At 36.6% G+C, this 8,537-nt stretch overlaps 1 pseudogene across 1 annotated transcript; it reads right to left on the reverse strand.

Annotated features, from left to right (window-relative positions):
• Positions 1-312: 312 nt before the first annotated feature.
• Positions 313-2,890, reverse strand: LOC147390937 (uncharacterized; annotated as a pseudogene). Its single transcript, XR_015182945.1, has 3 exons — positions 2,585-2,890; positions 1,950-2,451; positions 313-903 (listed from the first exon to the last, which is right to left on the reverse strand). The product of XR_015182945.1 is annotated as an uncharacterized LOC147390937 (transcript).
• Between the last annotated feature and the right edge of the window lie 5,647 nt (positions 2,891-8,537).

An 8,537-nucleotide genomic window follows, 5' to 3' on the forward strand; every position in this document is an offset into this window, starting at 1 on the left:
AAGTAGTTGACACACCAACAAATTCCTAATAACGGCAGTAAAAATCTCTTTAAGAACTTCTGAATGAGAAATTAAACCAGAATTGAACATTTGAAAGCATCAAACAGAAGATTAAAAAAAATAGATCTTCCTGTTACACAATCTGTTCACTCCAATATATACACATGTACATCTCACATCATTTCGACAAAAGATACATACTAAGAAAACCTTTATGCACAAACTAAATCGAAATAGTAAAAAAACACTAAACCAATGGTCACACACATCATGACAATCTTTCAGGTCTAACCGGATTCTTAACCCTGTCTTACCAAGTGTTGACAAGTTAACCCCGTCTTACCAAGTGTTGACGACGCTGGTGTGTCGGATGGAACGAGTGGCAATATGGGTTGTGATCCTCAAGAAATCTAAAACATGGGTAGCAACCAACCCATCGTCCATCCGAGAAGCAACCCTGCACCGGCGAGACCCAACCCCAATGCGAATGCAACAACATGCCTACCAATGTCGTATCCTGGTGGGCAGCTTTTCCCCTTCTTAGCCTTGTTCTTACCCTTCTTCCATTGCCTAGATCTGTATGGCATCCATGGAAAGACTACTGGGAAGAGAGTTGAGATTGGTAGATCCTTGTTTTTGAATTGGAGGCAAATGGTCTCAAGCTGAAGTAGTTGTAGCCATTGCTTGTATGCGAAGAGGTGTGAAGCTTGTTTGAAGAAGAGCTTGATGATGTGCTCCTTCTCGTTGTAGGCTTGTTGGGCTGCCTTCTCAGCTTCCCTTGCCCGAGTTTGGGAATGGCGGAGTGCTTCCAACAACTCAGCCTTGCTCGGTTCGCTCTCAGAGTGGTGTCGCGTTTCTGTTGGATCCTTGTTGGTTGTTCGGTGAATGTTGGTGTTGCTGGAGCTGACCATAAGCATTAAGTTCTAAGCTTCTGAATAACTTGGAAAGCCGAAGTATTTCAACACGAGGTTCCCTACTAGGTTACCACCATCAACATGCTACAACATACTCATATGAGATACTTGATTTAATTGTATATTGTTCTATTTGATTTACTTTGATATTTTTGGAACTCACAACGAAATTCTTTTACATTTTTGTAACATAAAGATATATATATGGCATACTAACATGATTATAGGGACGTGTGTTATAATTTTATTGGTTTTTGACAAAAATGACCATGAATATATTAATTTTAAATATAAAGATAGGGGAATTCACGGTCTTCCAAATGTTGGTGTCAAACTTGACCTTTCTCTCATTACAATAGTAAAGATATAAAGATATATATGGCATACCACAAAAAACAATACAGATAATAATAGTTGTATATGAATTAAAAAGTTTTGCATGCTATAAAAATGAAAATGAAGTTTGACTCGAGGTCATAAACAGTCCACTTCATATTTTCAAAATATTTTATGTTCTAAATATCCCAATGATTATATTATAAAGTAATCGTCATTGATCTGGCCTATAACTATATTCTGAATATTAAATTTCTTGTCAGTTGTATAAGTTTGTGTGCCGGCATATTGGGCCAGTCAGGATTTCGTGTCTAAGCCATTATGTTTGACAACTATGGGTCAGTTGAACGGTGTCCTGTTCCTGTAGAATAGGAACTGTGTCTGTGTGGCAAGTTTTGGTTGGTGTTTAATACACATCGGGCTCCTAAATAAGCCATGCACACAAATCCAACCAAAACATGCCATATAGACACTGTAGGTTGCTATAGGAACAGGGCACCATTCTGGATTGCACCTCAATCACCAAACCCTTCAATCCAATCTGCTCCAATGAAAGTTGTTTTTAATATTCTCCCTCCTATGAATGCCAGTGAGGAAATACCAGTTGGGCACTAATCTTATCAGAACCAAAGGAACTAATTCAGGAAGAAAAATAATGGAACCGAGCAATCAATGAAAAGTAACAGTCCAAAAAAATACCTGAACGGTTTGTCTGAACCATAGAGTGAGTGCCCTTTTTCACCTAAGGCAAACTGTTTTCCGTTCACACTACCACATGTTGGGCAACCACATGCATGATCAGTTACTTTGAGGAGACCAGCAGTAGGTGCCTTCCGATCTATAGCCGAGAAGAAAATCCTGGTCAAAACTCTCAAAACAAGCAAATGGGCCTCTCCTAACATGCATTATCTGGGGTGGAGGAAGATCACAATTCTCTATATGCTCTAATGACTTCTGTGCAACAAACGATGCCAACTCATCTTTATCAGTGGTGCGCCACCATGGCTCAGTCTTCTCACCTCCCATCCAAGGGGAATCTACGTCAAAAAGCTTCTCGGGTTTTGAAATTATCCGGTCAACAGAATCTAAGTCCATCAACTCAGTGTCTCCGTACCAGTACTCCTCCATGTCCTTAAGTGGCAATTGTTTTTTGTTACCATGTACGGCCTTTAGTTCTTGCATTGCACCCTCCAATTCGAGTCTAAATAAGATCCAGCATTTTTGTGGGTATCCATATGGATACTGTCATTCTCACCAAGTTCGGCAGTTTGTTCAACTTCCTCGGCTCTCAAGTATTCAAGTTCAGCCTCCAACGCACCTAATTGTTCATAAGTGAAATCTTTTTGGTGCCCAAAGTTGGGTTGCAGATGGAGCCACCATTTGTGTCGGGTGGTAGATTAGAATTTGAGGGATTCCAGTTAAGAGGGATAAAACCAGAAGAGGGATGTTCGGGCCCGTTCGATGCATCACCAGGTCCCATAACCACATGTGGTTTGGAAGACGATGATGATGATGGACAGCATGCTAACTTTGGAGCTCTCTTGGCATCTTCTTGAATAAAGCAACGGTTGGCTGCGCGTTGCCAAATAGCTCTTGCCTCTGCTGCAGCCATCACTCTATCATTCTTTGATACATTTTACTGTGACAAACAAAGAATCTGATGAGGGGTGTGTAGATATATTCAATAAAGGGTTTCTTATAAAGTATAATGAGAATCTGAATGAAGCCTTAAATAAAACCAGGTCCACAATTGCATAATCCTAACAAAATGAACAAAATTTGCACTAGAAAATCTATGAGAGTAACAATCACTGTTGAATTTGTATGATACTCAAGATATAAAGAAATCGGAGCCAATCAAACTAAATGGAAATTTTACAAGATCACAATAAGACCAACGGTGCTTTATGGAGCTCAAAGTGTGTCAGATATGAGAATATTGAACTTGATGAGTTGGTAAAATAAGAAAGTGGGGGAGGGGGGTATTAACAAAAACTACCTTGAAGAAAATCTAGGAATAGCTCCAATAGGAGATAAGATAAAGGAAAATTAATTGGGATGGTTTGGGCATGTACAACAAAGAACGACAATGGCACTAGTGAGAAGTGTTTTGGTGCTAGTTGAAGGCTCTAAAAAAGTGAAAGGAAGGCCAAAAATGACTTTGATTCAGGAAGGCCAAAAATCCCTTAGCTTTACATACAGTTGAATGGAGAAATAAGATCCATGTTGCCAACTCCAATATTTGATACAAGACATACATTGTTGGTGTGATGTTGTAATCTTGTATTTTATCGAGTGTTAATAGTAGATGTAGATTGTGGGTAGAGTTGTAATTTCCTCAAATGATGTATTTTTATGATCCGATGATGATCCGGACCTCAAATGATGGATTAGTGAGACGTATGACTCTACATTGATAATTTTACTAGTTCTTTTTTATGAAACTCAATTTGCCTCCATCAATCTACAACAGCTTCAAAGGATTGTCTGCCAGATTTAGCCAAATTGGAGCCTTAAGTCTCTAGTTTCTATGTAGACAAATTTTACTTGTTGGTTTCTAGCAAATAGACTTCTCTTTTGGTAAAGTTAATCAAATAAATTTTGAATCTGCATGGATTCAATGCATTACTTTTATCCATATCCATTTCATTCTAAAATGTATAGGACTGACTTATTTTTTAAACATAAAAAATTGGCAGAATTACTCAAAAAAACTCGAGAAATTACAGTCACTTATAATCAGTCCTTCGCCAAGTTTGAGTTGAGTCCCGCTTTTTAATAACCTTGAGCGAGTTAATTATATTATATCTGCCCAATGCACACTTTCAAGATGACAAATCCAGCCTAAACAATCCTTACTGAACACTGATAAATCTGATAGTTGAGTGTGGGAGATGGAAGAATCACTGCTGCTCATTTAGCTCAACTTGCAATGAATAAAGATGGCAATAAATAAATTTTCAAAACAACGGACCATAATCTTGTCAACCATACAACTAATATGTGCCTGAATATCTAAATGACAGCACCATAATTTGTATCTATAAATGTATAGTACAAACAAAAAATATGTAAAATTATATCAATCTTAGTACCTAGGATTGATGACTCAATTTCAATGTGAGTCTTGGCCAAGACTGCAGCCAATTTGATTCAGTACCGACTTCTGGCCAAGTTGGCCCTAGTTCAGCCAACTCATTGCCACTTTTTTATGAAATTTACTGTGACTTCAGGTACATAGTGTCGCACAAAAAGAATGAAATTAAGGAAGGGAAGCTAACCCACACTTCCAATGTGCAGATGGTCAGTTAAGAACACTCAGCCAAGTTTGAAGCTAATCCAGTTTGTGGTAGCTATCTTCAACTATAATCTCAGTTCACTGATTTTACTAGACCAACTTTCCAGAGCAAGTCTGTCAGATTCTAACATACAATACTAAACTCACACTATCTAAATTTTCAATATGATTTAAGAAAGGACAAAAGAAGACTCATCCTAAGGAAATACATTAAGACAAACCCATATAACACTGGAAGGGAAAAATCTCTATAAAACGCCACATTTTGAGAGTTGGTAACTGTAGACACCCCATTTTTGCACTTACCTGATTAATCAACTCGTCAACCCGATTGCGACGGTTCCCAATAATGGATGATTTTTCTAATGCTCCGTTTGTTACCAGATATGTTTTAGAAATTCAGATGAGGTATCTCAAACTAACAAAACTGTAAAAACCACGCTACACTAAGAAAATATTACTTCAAAACATAGAAATTATCATCTTGCAGACAAAAAGAAACTTCACAGTAAAAATCACTAAAAAAATGACCAAATTACCAAAATACCCCTAACCTCAAAACATCCCTAGAGCCCACATTACGCTTAGGAAAACTCTTTCAAACACATAAAACAACAAATCGAAACCAAATAAATCATTTCGCCAATTTTCACAAAATTTGACAAAATTACAAAAATGCCCCTCATAAAGTTCACGACCATTTCGCATAAAAAATTTCATAAATGACACAAACTAATATTCCGATTGAATTCCTTACGAAAAATCGATTCCAAAATATCCTAGAACATTGAAAAATGACTAAAAACGCAAAAAGTCCTCTCCGAGGGCAAAATGATAATTTTACAATTTTAATAATTAAAAATTTCGAAATTAATAATTAGAATATTAATTAATGTAAAGTGAAATCCTAATTAAAATCTTATCAATCAAGTAAGACTTAAGTCAAAATCCTAAAATCAAGTCAATCTAATAAGACCAAAGTCAAACCTTAATCAATCTAATAAGACCAAAGTCAAACCCTCTGGAGCGACCTGAGCCTTTGACCTATAATAAATTGCACAGTTACATGTCCCGATTGCCAACGTAGTACTAGTACGTGGTCAGTCCCCTCGTGGGATGCCAAACCATTTATGAAAGTTACAACTCTTGACTCGTACTCATAGGTATATCAAAGATAATATAAGTAAATCAATTGTACTTCTTGATCAAAACCAGTGCCTAAGCGAGATTCTGCTCCGATGTACTACGGTACTAGGAGGATAGACTACGTCTATTCTAGAAAAGAGGTGATTTAAGAGTGCCTTTGCTTAAGCATCGCGCGTCACCTTTGATCTAGGGATTAAACTGGCTGCTCTTAGCTTCAGAGAAGTGAGTTGAAGTCTTAGATTATCACCTATGCGGTATATCAAACCAAGTCACCACGTATTGAGAGGTATATAGGTATACTTGGGCAAAGATGGCCAGATAAATTGCATTGCACGTAGTAAACTTAGAGTCTAGGAACCTTCCTATAAGTCACGACCCGAACCGACTATGGGTGTTTCCGGGTTGCTCTAATCAATCCAACCAACAGGTAAGTGGGTGAACCAATCCAGACCGTTCAAACTAGACCCGCAATATCGGTCCGACCCAATGTGTAAAATGTAAATCAATTGGCCCAATCAATAAATGGATCAAACTGATCAACATCAAACCGGTTGGACTAATTGGTTTTACTTTCAAAGATTCAGACCATTTTATATCAAAAAGATTCGATTTTAGGTTCAAATTAATTTGTCTGATCTAAGGTTTTATCCTAATCAAGGGTAGACCTGTGACTAATCTTTTTCACATTCTTGGTCAATATAGACTTATAGTGTATTTGGATTCGATATTTCCCACCAAAGGACTAATTTATATCAAAATTTTAATCATGTGGTTAAGAGTCAAACCTTCAGAACCAATGGTTAATCTTGGATTACTTCCAATAAGGTAATGATTGCTCCGAGACGTTCTAAACCCTCGTCTATGCTACTTTGGGTCCGTCAATAGAGTCATCTAGCTAGAGTAACCAATGTCAAGTCCAAGTAATCTACCTTTGCACTATAGTATTATGCCCATCCACCCGGAAGGACCTCCCCGCTTTATAGATAAAGTGTCATTGAGTTTTCATTTAGTTTCAATTCAGTTTCCGTCAGTCTTTAAACTCAGTTGGTCATTTTAGTTACGTTAGTCTTTCTTTAATTTTTGAATTTTAGTTGAGTTTGAAAGAAACTTCTGATTATCATGCGTGTAATAACGATTTGAGCATAATATCTAACATGAGGAATAACTCAAGGCTCACTAATCAAGCTCGATAAATATTTGAATTAAATAATACACTCAAAAAGTGCAAATGGGTACTATATTTTCCTTAGAAGAACATAAGAGAATAATAAATTTACTTGAGAAATTCAACAACGTTCCTACATGGTCTCGTGAGGATATATGGATAGATTGCACCAAAATAGATCAAGTCCTAAAGTTAAAGGTGAACTTCAAAATCAAAGATTATCAAGAATGATGTAGTTGAAACTATCAACAAAGGTATTAAGATCTACAAGAAGGGATTCATCATGTTTTTCACTAAAGAAAAAAGAGTTCTCATTCGCAAAAGAATATAAGATTTTTTTCGAAGTTTGGAAAGGGTTGAACGAGTCAACGTCAAATACAAAGAACTCAATCACACTCAACTTTGTAAAAGAAGACTGAAGATTACTCTTTATCAGAAAAAGACTGAAGATTACTCCTTCTCAGAAGAAGACTGAAGATTACTCATTCTCAAAATAAGACCTTACTCAACAGAGCAATCAAGACATCGAGTTCCTAAAACCTTGACCAAATCAAGTAGTATTTCACAAAAGGAGGCCTTCTTTGGTCAAACAATTTCTCTGTCTTACCAAAAAAAAGGATAACTTTCTTTAGCCCCTCGCAGCCTCTAAAAAAATCAAATAGCCTATTTCTTTCTAAACCACACCAACCAACCTTCGGAGGAAAGTCTAAGTATGAACTACATTTTAACATGATCTCAAAAGAAAAAGAAATATTTGGGGTACGTAGGCAACCTGAAAAGTTACTTCAGGCCCGGTCATGCAAAAAAATGTAGTGTCTTAAGAAAAGTGTCATCTAAAAAGAAAATCTCCTATTGAAAGGTTCAAAGAAGAGAATGTCAAACTAGGGGCATTAGAAAAAAGAATCAAAAGAATTGATAAAAAGAAAAGAATGCCAAACTAGGGGCATTTAGAAAAAATCAAAATAATTGACAGAAAAAAGAGAATATTAGACTAGGGCATTTTGGGAAGTCGAACATTTTACCCTTTCTTTTTAAACCATGTCCTAAGCTCACCTATTAAGTCCTCATGAATGCTAATTGACTCGGTTAAGGTGTAGGGAACCAAGAAGCTGTTGAGTTGAATATTCAAGATCGTCGAGAAAAAAGAGAAGTCCGCTAAGTCGAAAACTCGAAAAGGCGATTTAAGCAAAAGTTAGGGCATAACCATAAAAAAGAAAGCCTATTAGGTTGAAAACCTGAAAAGGCGTCTAGGCAAAAATCAAGGCATCTTTAGAAAAAGAAAAGAAAAACCCGTTAGGTTGAAAACCTGAAAATGCAACCTAAGCAAAAATTAGGACATCATCAAATGGGGGGAAAGGTCTCATCAAGAAAAAAATTTAGAAGGAAGCTTGTGCATAAACTAGGAAATACAGAACCATTCAAGCCGCAACATTCGTTTTTTAGCCAAGAGCTCACATCCGACAAAGACAATGTTGAAGTAGAAAAAATCAGAAGTCATCTTGAACATTGTGAGATCTTCAAGAGTATGTTTTCTTGTTCAAGTGTTCGCTAATGGAAGATGTAGAATCATCAACCACTTTGAAGAGAAAGATCTTCTATTCTAATATTTATCAAGATTTTTTAAGTCCAGCTCAAGCATTTTTTAAAAGAAATTCGAAAGAAAATGATCAATCCCTTA

The sequence above is a fragment of the Akebia trifoliata genome, chromosome 11 (genome assembly GCF_017979445.1).
Source record: "Akebia trifoliata isolate Shusen 1 chromosome 11, ASM1797944v1, whole genome shotgun sequence".
Classification (NCBI taxonomy): domain Eukaryota; kingdom Viridiplantae; phylum Streptophyta; class Magnoliopsida; order Ranunculales; family Lardizabalaceae; genus Akebia; species Akebia trifoliata.